This window comes from Triticum aestivum, chromosome 6A (assembly GCF_018294505.1).
Source record: "Triticum aestivum cultivar Chinese Spring chromosome 6A, IWGSC CS RefSeq v2.1, whole genome shotgun sequence".
NCBI lineage: Eukaryota > Viridiplantae > Streptophyta > Magnoliopsida > Poales > Poaceae > Triticum > Triticum aestivum.
Window position 1 is genome coordinate 612963898 of NC_057809.1, and position 27076 is coordinate 612990973.

The 27076-nt window shown below is 47.7% G+C and overlaps 1 pseudogene; it reads left to right on the top strand.

The window, feature by feature from the left end:
* Positions 1 to 261: 261 nt before the first annotated feature.
* LOC123129816 (BTB/POZ and MATH domain-containing protein 2-like) lies at positions 262 to 27041 on the top strand (annotated as a pseudogene).
* The last annotated feature ends 35 nt before the right edge of the window (positions 27042 to 27076 follow it).

Here is a 27076-nt window from a genome sequence, read left to right on the forward strand (position 1 = left end):
CCATCCAATAAAATCATAAAAACCTAAGAATAAGAGTTAGTACTAATTCTTATCTTATATTCTTATATAAACACTACAAAACATCACAAAACTTCCCCTTTGCAATGTCAAAACCCTAACCTTCCCCATTCCGCCTGGTCACTTTCTTCTGTCATGCCGCCGGCACTCCCCCTCCCTCACCACCACCACCAATAGCATCGCCAAGGGCCTTCATCGAGAGCTACAACTCACCCCGATCCCCTCCTCCTCCCAACTTCCATGATGGTAGCATCGCAGGGTTCAATAGTGAGGGTGCTATTGAGGCGCACACAAGAGACGAGGGAGGCCACGGCCGTGTTCGAGATTGCCGGCAACAACCTGCTCAAGGGCCTTGGTAGAGGCGCATTGCGCTCTTCTCCACCATTCTCTATCGGCGGCTACGAATGGTGCATCCTCTACTACCCCGACGGTTTCGGGGAGCCAAGGTTACGGCTCTGTCTTCCTCAAGCTCCCAACCAAGAACGCCATGGTAAGGGCGTACTACATGCTGTGGCCTCCAGATGCAGTTAGTGGGCAGGCGATTAAGGCGGTATGCTGAGTGACAAAAGTGTTCGACCCTAAAAGCCCATCTTGAGGCTTTCCAAAGTTCATGAATACCGTGTTATCAAGGAAGCACTATAGATCCCTACGCCGCCCTCTAAACTTTCGGATAATATTGCAACATTGCTACAGGGGAAGAAAGGAGCAGATGTGACTTTCAAGGTTCAAGGGGATGTATTTCTTGCTCATAAGATTTTGCTTGAGATGCGGTCGGCGGTTTTCGACGCCAAGTTCTACGAGCCTATAGTGTAACGCCCCGAGACCGATGTGCCAGGTGTCGTCCAGTTATTCGCTGTTGTTGCCATGTCATTGCTTGCGTGTCATGCATTGCATATCATGTCATCATGCGCATTTCATTTGCATACATGTTTGTCTCATGCATCCGAGCATTTTCCGCGTTGTCCGTTTTGCAATCCGGCGCTTCGTTCTCCTCCGGTGGTCATTTCTACCTTTCTTTCATGTGTGGGGTTTAAACATTTCCGGATTGGACCGAGACTTGTCATGCGGCCTTGGTTTACTACCGGTAGACCGCCTGTCAAGTTTCGTGCCATTTGGACTTCGTTTGATGCTCCAACGGTTAACCGAGGGACCGAAAAGGCCTCGTGTGTGTTGCAGCCCAACACCCCTCCATTTTGGCCCAAAACCCACCTAAACCTCCTCCATCATCTCGGTCGTTCGATCAGGATCGCGTGGCCGAAAACCGCACCTCATTTGGACTCTCCTAGCTCTCTCTACCTATAAATATGTGATCCCCTCCGATTTTTCGCGCAGTCCAAACCCTAACCTTCGTCCACCTCGCGCCGCTGGACAAAAATCTCCGCGCCGGACATGTCCGCCCGACCCGCCTCCGCCAATCGGGAAGCGCCACGTGGGCGCCGAGCCCCACTTCGCCGCCGAAGCCCGCCGGGCCCGTGGCCGGCCCGCCCGCGCCGTGCCCGGGCGAGAGGCTCCCGCGCCGCGCCGCCTCATCCCCTACCTCGCGCCGCCGCCCGCGCCCGTAGTGCCTCGCCGTGCCGCCATCGCTGTCCGGTCGCCGGCGCCGCCTCTGCCTCGACGTCCGGCGCCCTCCACGCCGCCCCATCTCACCGGCCGCCGCCCCTCGCCGCGGAGCGCCGCCCCGCGCCCGCACCGGTCTCCGGCGACCTCCCCGCGGTCCCGAGCTCCTCCTCCGGCGAGCATGTCGGCCGGATCCACCGTCTCCGGCGAGCTACAGTGTTCTCCGGCCGTCCTCGGATTCCGTGCCCGACCTGGATCCAGATCCAGATCCACCTCGCGGCTGACTTTCTCCTCTAACCCTAATTATCTTGCATACTTTGACCTGTTGTATCTCCGCATCCGTAACTCCGTTTTGGGCATATAGCATATCAAAATGTTCGTCTCAGAGAGTACATCATTTCATTCCATTGCATCATTTTCATTTGAGTTCATCTTGATGCCTGAAATGCTGTTAGAAGGAGGCTACTTGAGTTAATTGTCAGATCTGCTACTTCATCTTAGACATTTGTCATTTTTGCCATGATTGTTGTGTGCATGATATGCCCATGAGTTCTACATATGTTTTGTTAAGGGAATTGCCATCTTTCCAAAGGTGCAAACCATGTATTTTTCTGATGTGTGTGGTGACTAGTGCAAGCTTGCAAAGTGGTGCACTTGGTAATTCTCTTTTCAGGGACTTAGTATTTTCACTAAGTCCTGGGATTGTTTAGTTCATGACGCCATATGTCCATGTTGTTTCCTAGTGATCCGTGCCTCTTTTGAGGATGATAAGTAAAGGAGTTTTGTTAATATTGTAGTGCTCTATCCATCCATGTCTTTGTTTGTATATATGGAGTACCCTAGCTTGAGTCAATCGAGCTCTACTTTTGCTACTTTGTGAATCTGGGCAGATCGTCAACTTGTTTGCGATTTTGCCGATGTTGTTGTAGTTGATCCGTGCATGCTATGCCATTGTTCTTGCCATGTCTAGCTTGAATTTTGTGCCTTCTTAATGGATGTATGCTTGTCTTGCCATGACTTGCACCGTAGTGAGTGCATCGAGCTCGTAAACATGCCTACTTGAGTTATGTTTCAGCATGTCCCAGTTTTCACTAAGTCTGAAAACTGATTATGTTTTTGCTATGTTCACATGCTTGCAAATGTATTTTGTGATCCCTTTTGGCTCAAGGTCACTAAGGGACTTTTGTTAAGCTCTTTGAGTAGCTCCATGCCATGTTTTACTTTGCCATGTTCAGGTCCTGTAGCATATAGTTTTGTTGCTCCGAAGAGGGCTATCTGATCTGAAATTCCAGACAAGTGTTAATTTCACTAAGTTTGAGATCTGTTTTACCATTTGCGTTTTTGCCATGCTTGTTTGAACCTCCCTATGGATGAATTGGCCGTATCTCAGTGCTAGACTTTTGTTAAGCATCTTGAATGCTTCCCTGCCATGTATTTGGATGCCATGTTTGAGTGCTGTAGCATATTCATCTCATATCATTTAGATGACTACTTGCTGTAAATCGCAGACCGGTGTCATATTTGAATCGCTTGCCATTTCCAAACCGTAACTCCGATTCCGGTGATCTTTATATCATTTTCAAGCGATTTCATCTCATCTTTTCAGTGGCACACTTGGTTTTCCAAGTTGAGGCCGGGTTCATGCATTCCTTGTCCAATCATGCATATGCATCGCATACCGCATCCCGCATATCATACCATGTTCATGTGTTGGTTGTTTACTATGTTGTGTGTGCTTCTTTTCCGGTGTTTGCTTCTTCGGGTTGGTTCCGGTAACGTCGCGTTTGTGAGGATCCGTTCGTCTATGTTCGTTTGTCTTCTTCATGGACTCGTTCTTCTTCCTTGCGGGAAGATTGAAGTTTGTTTCTTGATTGGAACATGGAGATCGTTCCTTGTTGGAACATGTTTACTTGTTGGGATATCACAATATATCTTATTTAATTAATGCATCTATATACTTGGTAAAGGGTGGAAGGCTCGGCCTTATGCCTGGTGTTTTGTTCCACTCTTGCCGCCCTAGTTTCCGTCATATCGGTGTTATGTTCCTGGATTTTGCGTCCCTTATGCGGTTGGGCTATAATGGAAATGTAACGCCCCATATGTAACCTTCCCGAATTGTACTCCAACTCTTGCCGTTTCCGGCATTAAGTTATATTTAATTCTCGGGTTCGGGTCTTTGTCTCCGTGTGTGGTTTATGTTTTCGTGCATCTCATATCATGTCATCACGTGCATCGCATTTACATACATGTTCATCTCATGCATTCGAGCATTTTCCCCGTTGTCCGTTTTGCATTCCGGCGCTTCGTTCTCCTCCGGTGGCCATTTCTAACTTTCTTTCGTGTGTGGGGATTAAACCTTTCCGGATTGGGCCGAGACTTGCCATGCGGCCTTGGTTTACTACCGGTAGACCGCCTGTCAAGTTTCGGGTCATTTGGACTTCGTTTGATACTCCAACGGTTAACCAAGGGACCGAAAAGGCCTCGTGTGTGTGCAGCCCAACACCCCTCCATTTTGGCCCAAAACCCACCAAACTCTGCTCCATCGTCTTGGTCGTTCGATCACGATCGTGTGGGCGAAAACCGCACCTCATTTGGACTCTCCTAGCTCCCTCTAGGTCTATAAATAGACCCCCCCCCAAAATCCGGATCTCTCCCCCGTCCAAACCCTAAAAATCCTCCCTCGCGCCGGCCGGACGTGTCCGCTCCGGCCGGACAACGTCCGGCGCGACCCGCCACCAATTGCCGCCCGCCATGTCGGCGCCGCCCGCCGCCGCCGCCGGCCCGCGTAGGCCCGCGCCCGCCCCGCACGCGCGCTCCGGCGAGTACGCGCGCCGCCGCCCGCCGCCTCTTCTCCCCCGCGTCCGGCCACCGCCCCCGCGCGTGCGCCTCTCCGGCGAGCCGCCGCCTCGCCGGCCCCGCACCGCCCCCTCCCGTCCTCCACGCCGGAGCTCGCCGCCGCCTCGCCCGGGGCTCGCCGCGTTCCTCACGCCGGCCCGGCCGCCCCGGCGCACCTCCTCGCCGCGCGCCACCGCCCTCCGGCCTCCCCTCGCCGCCGACCGGTCGCCGGAGCCGGCCGCCATCGCCGGAGGCTGAGCTGCTACAGTGCCCCGAGCCTCGCCCGATCCAGATCCGGTCGCAGCTACAGTAAACCCTAACCTCAATTTTTTTCTAAGTCCTGAAATTCTTGATCCATATGCCTCTGTTCGGGGTCCCGTATCTCCGTAACCGTAACTTCGATTTGGGCATATTATATATCAAAATCTTCGTCTCGACGTGTACATCATTTCATTCCATTACATCATTTGCATTTGAGGTCATCTTGGTGCCCAAAATGCTGTTGGAAGGAGGCATCATGAGTTAAATTGCAGATCCGTTAGCCCTACATTGACGTTTGTCATTTTTGCCATGATTATTGTGTGCATGATATGCCTGTGCCCCTTTGGGATGAATTGTTAAGCATGTTGTCTTCTTTCCAGAGGTGCCTCCCATGCATTTTTAGGATGTGTGTGTTGTCTTGTGCAAGCTTGCAAAGTAGGGTACCTGAGTTTACTGATTTCAGGGACTTAGTGAAAATCACTAAGTCTGGGATGTTTTAGTTTGCGATGCTATATGTCCAGCTTGTTTCCTAGTGATCCGTGCCTCTTTTGAGGATGATCAGTAAGAGTGATTTGTTATGCTTGTTGTGCTTTATCCATCCATGTCTTTACTTGTTATGTTGGAGCAACCTAGGTTGACTCAATCGAGCTCATCTTTTGCATAGTTGTTGTTTTGGGCAGATCGTGAACTCTTTTGCGATTTTGCCGGAGTTATTGCTAGTGATCCATGCATGCTATGCCTTTGTTCTTGCCATGTCTAGCTAGAATTTTGTGCCTTCTTACTGGATATATTCTTTCCTTGCCATGACTTGCACCGTAGTGAGAGCATCGAGCTCGTTTACATGCCTCCGTGAGTTATTATTTCAGCATGTCCCAGTTTTCACTAAGTCTGAAAACTGATTGTGTTTCATCGATGTTCGTGTGCTTGGTGGAGTATTTTGTGAACCCTTTTGGCCCCAGGTCATTTTGGGTGTTTTGTTAAGATTGTTGAGTAGCTCCATGACATGCTCTTACTTGCCATGTTCAGGTTTTGCTTCATGTTGTTTTGCTGCTCCGAAGAGAGCACCGTGGTCTGAAATTTCAGACTAGCGTTAATTTCGCTAAGTCTGAAATCTGTTTTGCTTATTCAGTTTTGCCATGCTTGTTTGAAGCCCTTAATGGATGAATTTGCCTATGCCTCAGTCCTGGTGATTTGTTAAGCTTCTTGAGTACATCACTGCCATGCAATTTGTTTTCATGTTTAGTGGCTGTAGCATGTTCGTTTTGTTGCATTTAGGAGCCTACTTGCTGTAAATTGCAGATCAGTTCGTTTAATAAAACGCTTGCCATTTCCAAACCGTAGCTCCGATTGCCATGATCTTTATATCATTTTCAGAGGATTTCTTCCCCTCTATCCAGTGGCACACTTGGTTTTCCAAGTTGAGGCAAGGTTCATGCATTTCCTGTCACGTCTTGCATTTTTGCATCCCGCATCGCATCCCGCATAGCATATCATCTTCGCATCTTATTGGTTGCCCTTGCACGTGGTTGATTGTATCCTTGTTGCTTGTTTGTGTTGTTGGGTAGAGCCGGGAGACGAGTTCGCTAATGAGGAGCCCGTTGAGTTTGCTTTTGAGGATCCAGTCAACTCTGACAACTCTGCAGGCAAGATGATCACACCCTTGAAATCACTACTATCTTTGCTATGCTAGTTTGCTCGCTCTTTTGCTTTGCCAATGCTACGATGCCTACCACTTGCTTGTCAGCCTCCCAATTGCCATGATCGAGCCTCTAACCCACCTTTGTCCTAGCAAACCATTGATTGGCTATGTTACCGCTTTGCTCAGCCCTTCTTATAGCGTTGTTAGTTGCAGGTGAAGATTGGAGCCGTTCCTTGTTGGAACACTTATTTACTTGTTGGGATATCATTATATTGCTATGTTATCTTTACTCATCTATATACTTGGTAAAGGGTGGAAGGCTCGGCCTCTCGCCTAGTGTTTTGTTCCACTCTTGCCGCCCTAGTTTCCGTCATATCGGTGTTATGTTCCCGGATTGTTGCGTCCCTTACGCGGTTGGGCTATATGGGAACCCCTTGATAGTTCGCCTTGATTAAAGCTTTTCCAGCAATGCCCAACATTGGTTTTACCATTTGCCAGCTAGCCTCTTTTTCCCTTGGGTTTCCGGAGCCCGAGGGTCATCTTTATTTTAGCCCCCCACGGGCCAGTGCTCCTCTGAGTGTTGGTCCGAACCGAGCCACTTGCAGTGCCACCTCGGGGCAACTCGAGGGTTGGTTTTAGTTGTACGTAGTGTTCATCTGAGTGTGCCCTGAGAAAGAGATATGTGCAGCTCCTATCGGGATTTGTCGGCACATTCGGGCGGTGTTGCTGGACTAGTTTGGACCTGTCGAATCATCTTGTTGTACCGGGATACCGAGTCTGATCGGTGGGTCCTGGGTGGAGGTCTATTCCTTCGTTGACCGTGAGAGCTTGTTATGGGCTAAGTTGGGACCCCCCTGCAGGGATTGATCTTTCGAAAGCCGTGCCCGCAGTTGTAGATAACTTGAACCTTAAATAATTAAAATGAATCAACTGAGTGTGTTGCCGTGATGGCCTCTTCTCGGCGGAGTCCGGGAAGTGGACACGGCATTGGAGTTATGTTTGCGTAGGCTGCTCTATATAGTTTTCCGCTCGTGCTTTGCCTCCTCTTCTCGCTCTCCTTTGCGAATAAGTTAGCCACCATATATGCTAGTCGCTTGCTGCAGCTCCACTTACATTACCCCTTTCCTACCTATTAAGCTTAAATAGTCTTGATCGCGAGGGTGCGAGATTGCTGAGTCCTTTGTGGCTCACAGGTTACTATTACACCAGATGCAGGGACCGATGATACCTCTCCGGATGGCGCGCTCGAGCTGAAGTGGGACTACGACGAGGACTCTCAGCGTTACTATGTGTCTTTTCCTGATGATCAGTAGGGATGCCTATTCGGGGTTAGATTCAGGGCCTAGTCGCTTGTTGGGGGTTCTTTTCTATTTTGGCGCCGTAGTCAGGGCCATGAGTGATTGTATGATGGATGTTATTTATGTACTTTGATGTGACGTGGCGAGTGTAAGCCAACTATGCTATTTTCCCCTTTATATTATATATGTACATGGGTTGTGTTATGATCCCGACTTGCGACATTGCTTTCAATGCGCCTATGTCTCTAAGTCGTGCCTCGACACGTGGGAGACATAGCCGCATCGAGGGCGTTACAAGTTGGTAATCAGAGCCTTCCCCGACCTTAGGAGCCCCATTGCTTGATCGTTTTTAGCAGCCGAGTTGTGTCTAGAAAAATGTTTTGAGTCCTTAGGAATTATATATCGGAGAGCTTAGGAATTCTTTTTACTTCCCAGTCTCCTCATCGCTCTGGTAAGGCATCCTGACGTAGAGTTTGACTCTTCTCTTCTCAAATTTCACTAAAAATTTTTTAGGATCACGCGAGTATCTTGGTTTTGTTCCGATGGCTTATGATGAGAATACTGTCTTGGTGCCTCCTGTCAGGGGTTTAGTGGAAGTGTCCCGGGGAGTTGAGCTCTGAGGTGTTGTCATCATAATTCTATCGTTGCAATTCTGGCATACTTGAGATATGTGCGCGACATCGAAAATCTCCTTTATGCAGTTCGTTGGTGAGATAACCTCGACGCCACCCAGTACTGGGGCGGGAGTTCGGGAGTATCGCCATAACTTGTATAATGGATGCTTTTCGAAGGTTGAGATAGATGGTTTCCGAAGGTTTCTTGGTTATGTGTTGAAGGATGGATGCAGCTGGATGTAGGATTTGCTAGCTTGGGTGAGATATTATGCTTCCCCTGTATCCCCAACACCTGATTGCATAACCGGAAAGTTTCGGGAGTTTCATAGGTGGGAATTCAAGTAGCCTTAGGATATCTTTCCAACAGATGTGTGATATGAAATTGGGGTTCGACGTCTAGTGGTTCGCCTATTCACGGTCGATTTTACAGTGGCCTCGTTGTGTCTTAAAGAGTCCTTGGCTATGCTGACTCGGGGACGCTTCGTATGTCATGTGCACTGCCTTGTACATGATGGTGCTGTACGGTCGAGCCCGTGTAGGTCCTACCACGAAAACTTCGGACGAAATTTCTATCATGTGTTTGTTCCGGCTTATTTCGCAAGCCAACCCTTGGTTTTATTTCGAGTTGTGGTATTCGTTCTGCGTCGACGTCATATGTTGATTCCATCCCTCGTTGATGTACCTCTTCTACCTGATTCATCGTGGCTTCGCAATTTAGGAATATGTGACCACTTCAAGAGAAGTGCATTCGTTCATTTTGTTCGGATGTGAAGACTTTATGTTGCAATTTTCATTCCGTTGGATTGACCTTCATTATTTCTCTATTTGTGTGCTAACGGTGGTCAACCTCTTCAGGATGGCTCCCGCTAAGAGCACCAGTCAGAACCAGAATCAAGATCCGCCGCCACCTCCGCCTCCTCCGGAAGCATGGCAAGCTGTGATGGCTGCTACTAATGCAAATACTCAGCTGATCATGCAAATCATCCAAGAGCGGAATCAAAGCAGTCAAGCGAATCAAGGCAACAACCAGAACCATTTTGCAACTCTGAATCAGTTCCTCGCAAATGGTCCAAAGACGTTCAGCAACTGCGTTGAGGCTACCGATGCTGATGATTGGTTAGTCGATCTGGGCAAGCATTTTGAATGCAGCAACGTCAGACCTGAAGATTTCGTCAAATTCGCGTCTTTCCAGCTCAAGGATCAGGCCGCAGAGTGGTTTCAGCAGTACCAGGATTCCAGAGGCGGACGTTTGATCACTTGGGATGATTTCCGTCGTGATTTCCGAGCTCATCACATCCCTCAAAGTGTGACTGAAAGCAAACGTGAAGAATTCCGCAATCTGAAGCAAGGCTCTTTGTCTGTCTATGACTACAACAAGTTGTTCCAGAAGCTCGCCCGTTTTGCCAAGCAGGATGTTCCTGATGAGAAGAGCATGATCTATCAGTTCAGGGGTGGTCTTCGTGAAGAAATTCAGCTCGCTCTTGTCCTCTTCGAGCCGCTGAGATACGATGAGTTCTACAACATGGCATTGAAGCAAGAGGCTGCTTAGCTAAGGTGTGATGCTTCCAGGAAGCGAGTCAGAGACACTACGTCTTCTTCCTCTACTCAAGTGGCCAAGCAGCAGAAGTATTGGCTTCCTCCTCCTCCGTTCCGTCAGCCGTATCAGCAGAAGAGCAAAGGTGGCAGTGGTTCATCCCACCCACCCAACCCAGGCTTTCAGAACAAGACTTCGTCTCAAGCTTCAAGATCGAGTGCTTCGTACCACCGTCCGCTCTCAGAGGTCACGTGCAACAAGTGCCAACAGAAGGGTCACTATGCCAATAAGTGTTTCAACCAGAGGCGTCTTCCTCCTCCTCCTCCTATCAGATCGGCAAGTACAGCTGTGGTCAAGCATAATCCCAAGCACGCCAAGGTCAACTTGCTGAATGCAGCTCAGGCAGAGGACTCGCCAGATGTGATTATGGGTAACCTTCCTGTTAACGATGTTCCCGCTAAAGTACTTTTTGATACTGGTGCATCGCTTTCTTTTATTTCAACTCCATTTGTGGCCAAGCATGATATTGTGACCGAAAGGATTCCTGTTCCGTTGAAGATTGTGTCTCCGGGCAAGCAAATGACTTCTAACAATTGTGTCCCGGATATTTCTATCACATTGGGCGATTACAAGTTTCTCTCTTCTCCGGTGGTTCTTGGTAATTCTGATATCGACCTCATTCTTGGGATGGACTGGTTCTCTAAACACAAGGCTCACCTCGATTGTGCAGCCAGACAGATTCAACTGACTCATTCATCTGAAGATGTCATTGTTTTTGCTGCTCGGGATAATACCATCCGGTTGTTCTCTCTCAATGAGAAGGGTGAATTGGATGCTGTTTCGCAGATTCTGGTTGTTTGTGAGTATCAAGATGTCTTCCCAGAAGAACTCCCAGGCATGCCTCCAAACCGGCCGGTTGAATTTGTTATTGAACTTGAGCCCGGTACGGAACCTGTGTGCAAACGTCCCTACAAGCTCGGCCCCGAAGAGTTGAAGGAGTTGAAGAAACAACTCGATGTTCAAGAAAGAATGGGTCTCATTCGGCCTAGTACTTCCCCGTGGGGTTGTGGTGTTCTTTTTGTGAAGAAGAAGGATGGAACGGACCGACTTTGTGTTGATTACCGTCCATTGAACAAGAAGACCATCAAGAACAAATACCCACTTCCCAACATCAATGAGCTGTTCGAACAACTCAAGGGTGCCCAAGTATTCTCCAAGCTTGACCTCCGTATGGGTTATCACCAAATTCGCATTCGTGAGCAAGATATTCCCAAGACGGCGTTCAGAACAAGCTATGGGTCATATGAATACACTGTCATGTCTTTTGGCCTCGCCAACGCTCCTCCGATGTTCTCTCGCATGATGAACTTCATCATCAACCCCTACACCAATGACTTCGTTTTGGTCTATCTCGACGACATTCTGGTTTTCTCGAAGAACAAGGAAGATCATGCCAAGCACTTGCGTTTGGTTCTTGACAAGCTAAGGGAACATCAGTTCTACGCCAAGTTCTCCAAGTGTGAATTTTGGCTCGATGAGGTGCTTTATCTTGGCCATATCATCTCTGCCAAGGGCATTTCCGTGGATCCTGAGAAGGTGTCTGCAATCGTTAATTGGGAACCTCCTCAGAATGTGAAGCAACTCCGTAGCTTCCTCGGTCTTGCAAGTTATTGCCGAAGATTCGTTGAAAACTTTTCCAAGATCGCGAAGCCTCTCTCAAATCTTCTTCAGAAGCACGTCAAGTACGTTTGGTCTCCGGAGTGTGATATTGCTTTCAAAGCTTTGAAAGAGAAATTGATCACTGCTCCAGTACTAACTCCGCCCGATGAAACCAAGCCGTACGAGGTCTTTTGTGATGCCTCTCTCCAAGGTCTAGGTGCTGTACTGATGCAAGAGAAGAAAGTTGTTGCTTATACCTCTCGCCAGTTGAAGCCTAATGAGAAGAACTACCCCACTCATGATCTCGAGTTGGCGGCAGTTGTGCACGCATTGTTGACTTGGAGACATCTTCTCTTGGGAAGGAAAGTGGACATTTTGACTGATCACAAGAGTCTCAAGTACATCTTCACTCAGCCTAATCTCAACCTCAGGCAGACTCGATGGGTCGAAATGATTCAAGAGTACAATCCGAGTATTGAGTATACTCCAGGCAAGGCTAATGTGATTGCTGACGCTTTGAGCAGAAAAGCATATTGCAACAGTCTGATTCTCAAGCCTTATCAACCCGAGCTTTGTGAAGCTTTCCGCAAACTTAATCTGCAAGTTGTTCCTCAAGGTTTCCTCGCCAACCTTCAAGTTTCTCCTACCTTGGAAGACCAGATTCGCCAAGCCCAGCTTCTTGATGCTATGGTGAAAAAGGTGAAGATTGGTATTGCAAAGAGTCAGTCCAAGTACAAGTGCTACCGACTTGATGACAAGGACACTCTCTTCTTCGAGGATCGAATTGTTGTGCCCAAAGGTGAACTTCGTAAAGTGATCATGAATGAGGCTCATAACTCTCTCCTCTCCATCCACCCTGGGAGCACGAAGATGTATGAAGATCTGAAGCAAACCTATTGGTGGACTCGAATGAAGCGCGAGATCGCTCAATTCGTGAATGAATGTGATGTCTGCAGAAGAGTGAAGGCAGAACACCAAAGGCCAGCAGGTCTCCTCCAACCTCTTGCCATTCCAGAATGGAAGTTTGACCACATTGAAATGGACTTCGTGACTGGGTTTCCTAAGTCCAAGCGTGGCAATGATGCTATATTCGTTGTCATCGACAAGCTCACCAAAGTGGCTCATTTCCTGCCCATCAAAGAGTCAATCACTGCAGCTCAATTGGCGGAGATCTACACCTCTCGAATTTTCTCTCTGCACGGTATTCCTCAAGTGATATCTTCAGATCGTGGCAGCATCTTTACCTCCAAGTTTTGGGATTCTTTTCAGAAGGCCATGGGCACCAACATTCGCTTCAGCACTGCTTTCCATCCTCAAACAAGCGGTCAAGTCGAGCGTGTCAACCAGATTCTTGAAGATATGCTCGGGGCTTGTGTTATCTCCTTCGGCATGAAGTGGGAGGATTGCCTTCCTTATGCTGAATTCTCGTACAACAACAGTTTCCAAGCAAGTTCCGGCAAGGCCCCATTTGAAATTCTGTATGGTAGGAAGTGCTGTACACCTCTCAACTGGTCTGAAACCGGTGAACGTCAGCTGCTGGGTAATGACCTGATCACAAAGGCAGAAGAAATGTGCAAGGTCATTCGTGATAACCTCAAAGCAGCCCAATCCTGCCAGAAGAGCTACTATGATAGTAAGCACCGTGATTTGGCTTTCGAGATCGGAGATCATGTCTACCTCCGCGTCTCTCCTATGAAAGGGACTTGTTGCTTCGGTATCAAAGGGAAGCTTGCCCCCAGATACGTCGGGCCTTTCAAGATCGTCAGCAAGAGAGGCGACCTCGCCTATCAATTCGAGCTTCCTGCAAATTTTGCCAATGTTCATGATGTGTTCCATGTCTCGCAACTCCGAAAGTGCTTCAAGACGCCTGAGCGCACCGTCAACTTCGAGGGCATTGAGCTCCAAGAAGATCTCTCCTACCGTGAGGACCCAGTTGCAATCCTGGAAGAGACTGAACGCAAAACTCGCAACAAGTCAATCAAATTTCTCAAAGTCAAGTGGTCACACCATTCCGACCGTGAAGCTACCTGGGAACGCGAGGATCACCTCCGTTCTGAGTACCCGGAGTTCTTTCAGTCCTAGATCTCGGGATGAGATCTTTTCGTATTGGTGGAGTGTTGTAACGCCCCATATGTAACCTTCCCGAATTGTACTCCAACTCTTGCCATTTCCGGCATTAAGTTATATTTAATTCTCGGGTTCGGGTCTTTGTCTCCGTGTGTGGTTTATGTTTTCGTGCATCTCATATCATGTCATCACGTGCATTGCATTTGCATACATGTTCATCTCATGCATTTGAGCATTTTCCCCGTTGTCCGTTTTGCATTTCGGCGCTTCGTTCTCCTCCGGTGGCCATTTCTAACTTTCTTTCGTGTGTGGGGATTAAACATTTCCGGATTGGGCCGAGACTTGCCATGCGGCCTTGGTTTACTACCGGTAGACCGCCTGTCAAGTTTCGGGTCATTTGGACTTCGTTTGATACTCCAACGGTTAACCGAGGGACCGAAAATGCCTCGTGTGTGTGCAGCCCAACACCCCTCCATTTTGGCCCAAAACCCACCAAACTCTGCTCCATCGTCTCGGTCGTTCGATCACGATCGTGTGGGCGAAAACCGCACCTCATTTGGACTCTCCTAGCTCCCTCTAGGTCTATAAATAGACCCCCCCGAAATCCGGATCTCTCCCCTATCCAAACCCTAAAAATCCTCCCTCGCGCCGGCCGGACGTGTCCGCCCGGCCGGACAACGTCCGGCGCGACCCCGCCACCAATCGCCGCCCGCCACGTGTCGGCGCCGCCCGCCGCCGCCGCCGGCCCGCGCAGGCCCACGCCCGGCCCCCGCACCGCGCTCCCGGGCCAGACGCGCGCCGCCGCCCGCCGCCTCTTCTCCCCCGCGTCCGGCCACCGCCCCGCCGCCGTGCGCCTCTCCGGCGAGCCACCACCTCGCCGGCCCCGCGCCGCCCCACTCTGTCCTCCACGCCGGAGCTCGCCGCCGCCTCGCCCGGGGCTCGCCGCGTCTCCTCACGCCGGCCCGCGCCGCCCCGGCGCACCTCCTCGCCGCGCGCCACCACCCTCCAGCCTCCCCTCGCCGCCGACCGGTCGCCGGAGCCGGCCGCCATCGCCGGAGGCCGAGCTGCTACAGTGCCCCGAGCCTCGCCGGATCCAGATCCGGTCGCAGCTACAGTAAACCCTAACCTCGATTTTTTTCTAAGTCCTGAAATTCTTGATCCATATGCCTCTGTTCGGGGACCCGTATCTCCGTAACCGTAACTCCGATTTGGGCATATTATATATCAAAATCTTTGTCTCGACGAGTACATCATTTCATTCCATTGCATCATTTGCATTTGAGGTCATCTTGGTACCCAAAATGCTGTTGGAAGGAGGCATCATGAGTTAAATTGCAGATCCGTTAGCCCTACATTGACTTTTGTCATTTTTGCCATGATTATTGTGTGCATGATATGCCTGTGCCCCTTTGGGATGAATTGTTAAGCATGTTGTCTTCTTTCCAAAGGTGCCTCCCATGCATTTTTAGGATGTGTGTGTTGTCTTGTGCAAGATTGCAAAGTAGGGTACCTGAGTTTACTGATTTCAGGGACTTAGTGAAAATCACTAAGTCTGGGATGTTTTAGTTTGCGATGCTATATGTCCAGCTTGTTTCCTAGTGATCCGTGCCTCTTTTGAGGATGATCAGTAAGAGTGATTTGTTATGCTTGTTGTGCTTAATCCATCCATGTCTTTACTTGTTATGTTGGAGCACCCTAGGTTGACTCAATCGAGCTCAACTTTTGCATAGTTGTTGTTTTGGGCAGATCGTGAACTCTTTTGCGATTTTGCCGGAGGTATTGCTAGTGATCCATGCATGCTATGCCATTGTTCTTGCCATGTCTAGCTAGCATTTTGTGCCTTCTTAATGGATATATGCTTGCCTTGCCATGACTTGCACCGTAGTGAGAGCATCGAGCTTGTTTACATGCCTCCGTGAGTTATTATTTCAGCATGTCCCAGTTTTCACTAAGTCTGAAAACTGATTGTGTTTCATCGATGTTCGTGTGCTCGGTGGAGTATTTTATGAACCCTTTTGGCCCCAGGTCATTTTTGGTGTTTCGTTAATCTTGTTGAGTAGCTCCATGCCATTCTCTTAGTTGCCATGTTCAGGTTTTGCTTCATGTTGTTTTGCTGCTCCGAAGAGAGCATCGTGGTCTGAAATTTCAGACTAGCGTTAATTTCGCTAAGTCTGAAATCTGTTTTGCTTATTCAGTTTTGCCATGCTTGTTTGAAGCCCTTAATGGATGAATTTGCCTATGCCTCAGTCCTGGTGATTTGTTAAGCTTCTTGAGTAAATCACTGCCCTGCAATTTGTTTTCATGTTTAGTGGCTGTAGCATGTTCATTTCGTCGCATTTAGGAGCCTACTTGCTGTAAATCGCAGATCGGTTCGTTTAATAAAACGCTTGCCATTTCCAAACCGTAGCTCCGATTGCCATGATCTTTATATCGTTTTCAGGGGATTTCTTCCCCTCTATCCAGTGGCACACTTGGTTTTCCAAGTTGAGGTCAGGTTCATGCATTTCCTGTCACGTCTTGCATTTTTGCATCCCGCATCGCATCCCGCATAGAATATCATCTTCGCATCTTATTAGTTGCCCTTGCACGTGGTTGATTGTATCCTTGTTGCTTGTTTGTGTTGTTGGGTAGAGCCGGGAGACGAGTTCGCTAACAAGGAGCCCATTGAGTTTGCTTTTGAGGATCCAGTCAACTCTGACAACTGTGCATGCAAGATGATCACACCCTTGAAATCACTACTATCTTTGCTATGCTAGTTTGCTCGCTCTTTTGCTTTGCCAATGCTACGATGCCTACCACTTGCTTGTCAGCCTCCCAATTGCCATGATTGAGCCTCTAACCCACCTTTGTCCTAGCAAACCATTGATTGGCTATGTTACCGCTTTGCTCAGCCCTTCTTATAGCGTTGTTAGTTGCAGGTGAAGATTGGAGCCGTTCCTTGTTGGAACATTTATTTACTTGTTGGGATATCATTATATTGCTATGTTATCTTTACTCATCTATATACTTGGTAAAGGGTGGAAGGCTCGGCCTCTCGCCTAGTGTTTTGTTCCACTCTTGCCGCCCTAGTTTCCGTCATATCGGTGTTATGTTCCCGGATTGTTGCGTCCCTTACGCGGTTGGGCTATAATGGGAACCCCTTGATAGTTCGCCTTGATTAAAGCTTTTCCAGCAATGCCCAACATTGGTTTTACCATTTGCCACCTAGCCTCTTTTTCCCTTGGGTTTCCGGAGCCCGAGGGTCATCTTTATTTTAGCCCCCCACGGGCCAGTGCTCCTCTGAGTGTTGGTCCGAACCGAGCCACTTGCAGCGCCACCTCGGGGCAACTCGAGGGTTGGTTTTAGTTGTACGTAGTGTTCATCTGAGTGTGCCCTGAGAAAGAGATATGTGCAGCTCCTATCGGGATTTGTCGGCACATTCGGGCGGTATTGCTGGACTAGTTTTGACCTGTCGAATCATCTTGTTGTACCGGGATACCGAGTCTGATCGGTGGGTCCTGGGTGGAGGTCTATTCCTTCGTTGACCGTGAGAGCTTGTTATGGGCGAAGTTGGGACCCCCCTGCAGGGATTGATCTTTCGAAAGCCGTGCCCGCGGTTATGGGCAGATGGGAATTTGTTAATGTCCGGTTGTAGATAACTTGAACCTTAAATAATTAAAATGAATCAACTGAGTGTGTTGCCGTGATGGCCTCTTCTCGGCGGAGTCCGGGAAGTGGACACGGCGTTGGAGTTATGTTTGCGTAGGCTGCTCTATATAGTTTTCGCTCATGCTTTGCCTCCTCTTCTCGCTCTCCTTTGCGAATAAGTTAGCCACCATATATGCTAGTCGCTTGCTGCAGCTCCACTTACATTACCCCTTTCCTACCTATTAAGCTTAAATAGTCTTGATCGCGAGGGTGCGAGATTGCTGAGTCCTTTGTGGCTCACAGATTACTATTACACCAGATGCAGGGACCGATGATACCTCTCCGGATGGCGCGCTCGAGCTGAAGTGGGAGTACGACGAGGACTCTCAGCGTTACTATGTGTCTTTTCCTGATGATCAGTAGGGATGCCTATTCGGGGTTAGATCCAGGACCTAGTCGCTTGTTGGGTGTCTTTTCTAATTTTGGCACCGTAGTCGGGCCATGAGTGATTGTATGATGGATGTTATTTATGTACTTTGATGTGACGTGGCGAGTGTAAGCCAACTATGCTATTTTTCCCCTTTATATTATATATGTACATGGGTTGTGTTATGATTGCCGACTTGCGACATTGCTTTCAATGCGCCTATGTCTCTAAGTCGTGCCTCGACACGTGGGAGACATAGCCGCATCGAGGGCGTTACAGGAAACCCCTTGACAGTTCGCCATAAGTAAAGCTCTTCCAGCAATGCCCAACATTGGTTTTACCATTTGCCACCTAGCCTTTTCTTTCCCTTGAGCCGGTCGGTTCAAGGGTCATCGTTATTTTACCCCCCCGGGCCAGTGCTCCTCTGAGTGTTGGTCCAAACTAGAGCCCCTTGCAGCGCCACCTCGGGGAAACTCGAGGGCTGGTTTTAGTTGTACGGAATGCTCATCTGAGTGTGCCCTGAGAAAGAGATATGTGCAGCTCCTATCGGGATTTGTCGGCACATTCGGGCGGTGTTGCTGGTTTAGTTTTACCCTGTCGAAATGTCTTGTTGTACCGGGATGCCGAGTCTGATCGGAACGTCTTGGGTGGAGGTCTATTCCTTCGTTGACCTTGAGAGCTTGTGATGGGCTAAGTTGGGACACCCCTGCAGGGATTTGAGCTTTTGAAAACCGTGCCCGCGGTTATGGGCAGATGGGAATTTGTTAACGTCCGGTTGTAGAAAACCTGAAATTGACCGTAATTAAAATACATCAACCGCATGTGTAACCGTGATGGTCTCTTTCCGGCGGAGGCCGGGAAGGGAACACGGTTGTTGGAGTTATGCTTGACGTAGGTTGCTATAGGATCACTTCTTGATCATAGTTTCTCGACCGTGCTTTGCCTTCTCTTCTCGCTCTCATTTGCGTATGTAGCCACCATATATGCTAGTCGCTTGCTGTAGATCCACCTCATACTTTTACCTTGCCCATAAGCTTAAATAGTCTTGCTCGCGAGGGTGCGAGATTGCTGAGTCCCCGTGGCTCACAGATACTTCCAAAACCAGCTTGCAGGTGCCGATGAGTCCGTGCAGATGACGCAACCAAGCTCAGGAGGAGCTCGATGAAGATCTTGTCCTTTATGTTGTTTCGTTCTAGTTGATTAGTAGTGGAGCCCAGTTGGGGTCGATCGGGGACCTTTGTCGCATTTGGGGTTCTTCTTTTATTTTGGTTCCGTAGTCGGACCTTGATTGTATCTGGATGATGTAATGCTTTATTCATGTAATTGTGTGAAGTGGCGATTGTAAGCCAACTATGTACCTTTTCCCTTATGTATTACATGGGTTGTGTGAAGATTACCTCACTTGCGACATTGCTTTCAATGCGGTTATGCCTCTAAGTCGTGCTTCGACGCGTGGGAGATATAGCTGCATCGAGGGCGTTAAAAGTTGGTAATCAGAGCCTTCCCCGACCTTAGGAGCCCCCATTGCTTGATCGTTTTAGCAGCCGAGTTGTGCCTAGAAAAATGTTTTGAGTCATTTAGGAATTATATATCGGAGAGTTTAGGAATTCTTTTTTACTTCCCAGTCTCCTCATCGCTCTGGTAAGGCATCCTGACGTAGAGTTTTGACTCTTCTCTTCTCAAATTTCACTAATTTTTTTTAGGATCACGCGGGTATCTTGGAATCGTTCCGAGGGTTTTGTGAAGAGAACATTGTCTTGGTGCCTCCTGTCAGGGGTTTTGTGGAAGTGTCTCGGGGAGTTGAGATCTGAGGTGTTGTCGTCATAATTTTATCATTGCAGTTCTGGAATACCTGAGTTTAGTACGCCGACATCGAAAATCTCTTTTATGTAGTTCGTTGGTGAGATAACCTCGACGCCACCCAGTACTGGGGCGGGAGTTCGGGAGTATTGCCATAACTTGTATAACGGATGCTTTTCGAAGGTTGAGGTAGATGATTTCCGAAGGTTTCTTGGTTATGTGTTGAAGGATGGATACAGCTGGATGTACGATTTGCTAGTTTGGGTGAGATATTATGCTTCCCCTGTATCCCCAACACCTGATTGCATAACCGGAAAATTTCAGGAGTTTCATAGGTGGGAATTCAAGTAGCTCTTAGGACATCTTTTTGACGGATGTATGATATGAAATTGGGGTTCGACGTCTAGTGGTCCACCTATTCACGGTCGGTTTTACAGTGGTCTCGTTGTGTCTTAAAGAGTCCTTGGCTATGCCGACTCGGGGACGCTTCGTATGTCATGTGCACTGCCTTGTACATGATCGTGCTGTATGATCGAGCCCGTGTAGGCCCCACCACGAAAACTTCGGACGAAATCTCTATCATATGTTTGTTCTGGCTTATTCTGCAAGCCAATCCTTTGTTTTGTTTTGACTTTTGGTATTCAAGTTGCTTCGAAGTCAAATGTTGATTCCATACCTTTCCTAAGTGGTGTTCTCATACTCCGATGTGAATACTAATCCTTCTTGATAATCGACATTGTCATGACAATACTTTTCAACCGGTGTTGTTTCTTTTCAATTGGATCCGATCATTTCAACATTCGCAAGATCAACTCAAGTCTTCTCAACGGTGTTTGTTTCATCCGTTCCAAGTTGTCTTTGTTTTCCCCACCCACCCACCCTTCTTCTTCGAGGACTCAGATTTCTTATTCAAGTATCCGTTTATTGATGGGAAGCTTCTCCATTCCTTTTTCCGTCAATATTCTTATCCGGTGATTCTCAGGAAGATGCTAACGAAGCTTCAAGTTCGTCTCTCATCACTTGTTTTCTTCTTCGGTGGAACCAATTCAAGCTTTCGGTGTTGGTCATATCTTTTTCTTCGTTTCAAATGCCTTCTCATAACGGTGCACCTCTTAATCATTCACCTCTCGCTATTCATTTGTTCCGGAGTGCTCAAGATATCTCGAAGATTTGTGTTTTCCACTCTGCATTCATTCAAGATCTTTCAAGGATGTTATCTCATTCAAGCCATTTAATTCAACCGGTGCAATCTCTCCTTTAAATCATTCTACGGTGTTTCTTTGAGTGGGCCCTAACCCACAGGTCTTTTCCCAGGATCTTACCTGACTCTTCTTATTCTCCCTGAGTTATTCTCAAATCTTCTAAAGTTTGACGTAAGAATGAATTATCATCAGTCAAATGTTTTTCTCCAAGATCTTTCAAATTCTTTTCATTGTTGGCTCAACCTCTTCGTTTGATTATTCCGGAGTGCCTCAACAATTCTTGGTAGTGTTTCTCATCATCATTCTCTGCATTTCAAGACCGAAGAAGATTTTTCCTCCATATCTATCTGTTCTCTCGGAGATTCGTAATTCTAGTTCGAGTCTATCCTCTCAAAATTGTTTTCAATTGTGACAAATCTTTTGATCCTTCCGGAGCAATTCAAGAGTGTTCTCAGTTTGTTATCTGGAGTCGATCAGTTCAGGTTTATTCATTCTCAGCTTTCAGTTATCATTCTCCAATCTTATCGGTGGTTCGTTCAATATTTTCCCAAGTTGGCGCTATATCTATCTTAATGATCTCTAGGAGAATAAGTAGTATGTCAAATCCATTGCTTGTCATCAATTAAATTGGTGAAGGTTATGCATAATGTAATTCTTATTCTTGTTTCATCCGTATGTTAATCTGAGTTGTTCACAATGATTAAATTCTTGATCTCAATTGTTCATCTTCTCTTTTCTCGAAGTTCCAACCTTTTTCAATTAGTTCATCACGGAGATCTATCTAAATCTTTACAAGGCTCCACCTTGTGTTTTCAACTACCCTTTCTTTCCGTTTGATCATTCTTTTGTTTAACGGAGTTCTTCATGAAGGTTCTACATGATGGTTCATCAAGGATTATATTCCTTCTCGAAGTGTTCATCAAGATTCTTTTCAGAGGAACTCAAGCATTCTTTATCTTGCATTTTAAAGTGCAATTCTTTCAACCGTATCGTTTGAGGTGGTATTATGTCATTCTTGATAATTTGAGTTCATGTTTTCATGATTCACATGTTGTCAAGAATGAGATATTTTAAATCCATCAATCTCGTCATTGAAGTTATCCTGGGTTATATTTCACCTATAGCCTTCCCTAAGGATTGTTTTTAACTTTGGTGCTTATAGATGACCCAAGTTCTTCATTTGTCCTTTCGGCGAATAGCTTCTCGTCTCCTTGTTCTTATCAATCCAATTCTTTTCCCATGAGTGGCAGGTTGTCACCTTATAATTTGAGATGTATTCCATAAGACCATATCAAGCTTATTCTTCTCATTGTTGGTTTTCCAACAATTCTGTTCGACCCTTCCCCTGAAGATGCCTCTTCGAGCTCTTTTGTGGCAGAAGTTGGCATTTTCTTCTCAATTCTCCTATGGCAAGTATCTATCTTCTATTCTTTTGTTCCGGAGGCATTGTGATGCTGCTCTCTTCTACCCATCTTTTTGTTTTGTCATGATAGTGTTCTTTTCTTTGCTTATCCATTCAACCGGAGTGTCGTGTTTTCTTTCGAGCTCTCTCATCTTATCGAATTTTGCATCCCTTCTCAACCGGAGTGCTGTCCAAATTATATCATTCTTAATACTTTTCTATCTTTTTATAACCGGAGTGGTTTCAATTTTTATCTTGCCCTTCAAACTCAAGGCTTTTCGCAATGTTCTTTGTTCCTCTTTTCTAAAGGGGTGTTTATGACCTTGTTCACCTTCATTGTATTCTGTCTCGAACTTATTCAACTTCTCAAGGTTCTTTGGTTTCAGTCATTCGTCAAAGAAGCAACTAGTTTTACCTCTTCTCTTTCTCTTCCGTTGTCTCTCCGGTGCCATTCTAGATCTCGGGACGAGATCCTCTCGTAGTGGTGGAGTGTTGTAACGCCTCGAGACCGATGTGCCAGGTGTCGTCCAGTTATTCGCTGTTGTTGCCATGTCATTGCTTGCGTGTCATGCATTGCATATCATGTCATCATGCGCATTTCATTTGCATACATGTTCGTCTCATGCATCCGAGCATTTTCCGCGTTGTCCGTTTTGCAATTCGGCGCTTCGTTCTCCTCCGGTGGTCATTTCTACCTTTCTTTCATGTGTGGGGTTTAAACATTTCCGGATTGGACTTAGACTTGTCATGCGGCCTTGGTTTACTACCGGTAGACCGCTTGTCAAGTTTCGTGCCATTTGGACTTCGTTTGATGCTCCAACGGTTAACCGAGGGACCGAAAAGGCCTCGTGTGTGTTGCAGCCCAACACCCCTCCATTTTGGCCCAAAACCCACCTAAACCTCCTCCATCATCTCGGTCGTTCGATCACGATCGCGTGGCCGAAAACCACACCTCATTTGGACTCTCCTAGCTCTCTCTACCTATAAATATGTGATCCCCTCCGATTTTTCGCGCAGTCCAAACCCTAACCTTCGTCCACCTCGCGCAGCCGGACAAAAATCTCCGCGCCGGACATGTCCGCCCGACCCGCCGCTGCCAATCGGGAAGCGCCACGTGGGCGCCGAGCCCCACTTCGCTGCCGAAGCCCGCCGAGCCCGTGGCCGGCCCGCCCGCGCCGCGCCCGGGCCAGAGGCTCCCGCGCCGCGCCGCCTCATCCCCGACCTCGCGCCGCCGCCCGCGCCCACAGTGCCTTGCCGTGCTGCCATCGCCGCCCGGTCGCCGGCGCCGCCTCTGCCTCGACGTCCGGCGCCCTCCACGCCGCCCCATCTCGCCGGCCGCCACCCCTCGCCGCGGAGCACCGCCCCGCGCCCGCACCGGTCTCCGGCGAGCCTCCCCGCGGTCCCGAGCTCCTCCTCCGGCGAGCACGTCGGCCGGATCCACCGTCTCCGGCGAGCTACAGTGTTCTCCGGCCGTCCTCGGATTCCGCGCCCGATCTGGATCCAGATCCAGATCCACCTCGCGGTTGACTTTCTCCTCTAACCCTAATTATCTTGCATACTTTGACCTGTTGTATCTCCGCATCCGTAACTCCGTTTTGGGTATATAGCATATCAAAATGTTCGCCTCAGAGAGTACATCATTTCATTCCATTGCATCATTTTCATTTGAGTTCATCTTGATGCCCGAAATGCTGTTAGAAGGAGGCTACTTGAGTTAATTGTCAGATCTGCTACTTCATCTTAGACATTTGTCATTTTTGCCATGATTGTTGTGTGCATGATATGCCCATGAGTTCTACATATGTTTTGTTAAGGGAATTGCCATCTTTCCAGAGGTGCAAACCATGTATTTTTGTGATGTGTGTGGTGACTAGTGCAAGCTTGCAAAGTGGTGCACTTGGTAATTCTGTTTTCAGGGACTTAGTATTTTCACTAAGTCCTGGGATTGTTTAGTTCATGACGCCATATGTCCATGTTGTTTCCTAGTGATCCGTGCCTCTTTTGAGGATGATAAGTAAAGGAGTTTTGTTAATATTGTAGTGCTCTATCCATCCATGTCTTTATTTGTATATATGGAGTACCCTAGCTTGAGTCAATCGAGCTCTACTTTTGCTACTTTGTGAATCTGGGCAGATCGTCAACTTGTTTGCGATTTTACCGATGTTGTTGTAGTTGATCCGTGCATGCTATGCCATTGTTCTTGCCATGTCTAGCTTGAATTTTGTGCCTTCTTAATGGATGTATGCTTGTCTTGCCATGACTTGCACCGTAGTGAGTGCATCGAGTTCGTAAACATGCCTACTTGAGTTATGTTTCAGCATGTCCCAGTTTTCACTAAGTCTGAAAACTGATTATGTTTTTGCTATGTTCACATGCTTGCAAATGTATTTTGTGATCCCTTTTGGCTCAAGGTCACTAAGGGAGTTTTGTTAAGCTCTTTGAGTAGCTCCATGCCATGTTTTACTTTGCCATGTTCAGGTCCTGTAGCATATAGTTTTGTTGCTCCGAAGAGGGCTATCTGATCTGAAATTCCAGACAAGTGTTAATTTCACCAAGTCTGAGATCTGTTTTACCATTTGCGTTTTTGCCATGCTTGTTTGAACCTCCTAATGGATGAATTGGCCGTATCTCAGTGCTAGACTTTTGTTAAGCATCTTGAATGCTTCCCTGCCATGTATTTTGATGCCATGTTTGAGTGCTGTAGCATATTCATCTCATTGCATTTAGATGACTACTTGCTGTAAATCGCAGACCGGTGTCATATTTGAATCGCTTGCCATTTCCAAATCGTAACTCCAATTCCGGTGATCTTTATATCATTTTCAAGCGATTTCATCTCATCTTTCCAGTGGCACACTTGGTTTTCCAAGTTGAGGCCGGGTTCATGCATTCCTTGCCCAATCATGCATATGCATCGCATACCGCATCCCGCATATCATACCATGTTCATGTGTTGGTTGTTTACTATGTTGTGTGTGCTTCTCTTCCGGTGTTTGCTTCTTCGGGTTGGTTCCGGTAACGTCGCGTTTGTGAGGATCCATTCTTCTATGTCCGTTTTTCTTCTTCATGGACTCGTTCTTCTTCCTTGCGGGATTTCAGGCAAGATGATCATACCCTCGAAATCACTTCTATCTTTGCTTTGATAGTTGCTCGCTCTTTTGCTATGCCTATGCTGTGATACCTACCACTTGCTTATCATGCCTCCCATATTGTTGAACCAAGCCTCTAACCCACCTTGTCCTAGCAAACCGTTGTTTGGCTATGTTACCGCTTTGTTCAGCCCCTCTTATAGCGTTGTTAGTTGCAGGTGAAGATTGAAGTTTGTTCCTTGATTGGAACATGGAGATCGTTCCTTGTTGGAACATGTTTACTTGTTGGGATATCACAATATATCTTATTTAATTAATGCATCTATATACTTGGTAAAGGGTGGAAGGCTCGGCCTTATGCCTGGTGTTTTGTTCCACTCTTGCCGCCCTAGTTTCCGTCATATCGGTGTTATGTTCCCGGCCCAACATTGGTTTTACCATTCGCCACCTAGCCTTTTCTTTCCCTTGAGTTGGCCGGTTCAAGGGTCATCGTTATTTTACCCCCCCCCCCGGGCCAGTGCTCCTCTGAGTGTTGGTCCAAACTAGAGCCCCTTGCAGCACCACCTCGGGGAAACTCGAGGGCTGGTTTTAGTTGTATGGACTGCTCATCTGAGTGTGCCCTGAGAAAGAGATATGTGCAGCTCCTATCGGGATTTGTCGGCACATTCGGGCGGTGTTGCTGGTTTAGTTTTACCCTGTCGAAATGTCTTGTTGTACCGGGATACCGAGTCTGATCGGAATGTCTCGGGTGGAGGTCTATTCCTTCGTTGACCGTGAGAGCTTGTGATGGGCTAAGTTGGGACACCCCTGCAGGGATTTGAACTTTCGAAAGCCGTGCCCGCGGTTATGGGCAGATGGGAATTTGTTAACGTCTGGTTGTAGAAAACCTGAAGTTGACCGTAATTAAAATACATCAACCGCGTGTGTAACCGTGATGGTCTCTTTCCGGCGGAGGCCGGGAAGTGAACACGGTTGTTGGAGTTATGCTTGACGTAGGTTGCTATAGGATCACTTCTTGATCATAGTTTCTCGACCGTGCTTTGCCTTCTCTTCTCGCTCTCATTTGCGTATGTTAGCCACCATATATGCTAGTCGCTTGCTGGAGATCCACCTCATACTTTTACCTTACCCATAAGCTTAAATAGTCTTGCTCGCGAGGGTGCGAGATTGCTGAGTCCCCGTGGCTCACAGATACTTCCAAAACCAGCTTGCAGGTGCCGATGAGTCCGTGCAGATGACGCAACCAAGCTCAGGAGGAGCTCGATGAAGATCTTGTCCTTTATGTTGTTTCGTTCTAGTTGATTAGTAGTGGAGCCCAGTTGGGGTCGATCGGGGACCTTTGTCGCATTTGGGGTTCTTCTTTTATTTTGGTTCCGTAGTCGGACCTTGATTGTATCTGGATGATGTAATGCTTTATTCATGTAATTGTGTGAAGTGACGATTGTAAGCCAACTATGTACCTTTTCCCTTATGTATTACATGGGTTGTGTGAAGATTACCTCACTTGCGACATTGCTTTCAATGCGGTTATGCCTCTAAGTCGTGCTTCGACACGTGGGAGATATAGCCGCATCGAGGGCGTTACATATAGCTACAGGGGACAAAGTCACCAGACATAACTATCGATGACATGCAACCTACTGTTTTCAAGGCATTTCTTCACTTCATCTACATGGATTCATTGCCTTCCATGGTTGATATTGATGATGATGACAAAAGAGAAATGGTTAAGCACTTAATTGTGGCTGCCAATAAGTATGTGATGGAAAGGATGAAAGTGATATGTGAAGGCATGCTATATAGGAGTCTTGATGTTGAGACTGTGGCTACAATATTAGCTCTAGCTGAGCAGCTTCATTGCAGCAACCTCGAAGATGCTTGCATTGAATTTATGATCTCTTTGAATCGAATGAATGATGCTCGCAAGCCAAGGGTATCTAAATCTCAAAAGATCTTTTCCTGACATCATTATCGATGAGTTTGAGAGAACAGTTAAGTCCCGCAAAATTTAGTTTGGCAACCCGGCATGAGCTACTGCTTGTCCTTC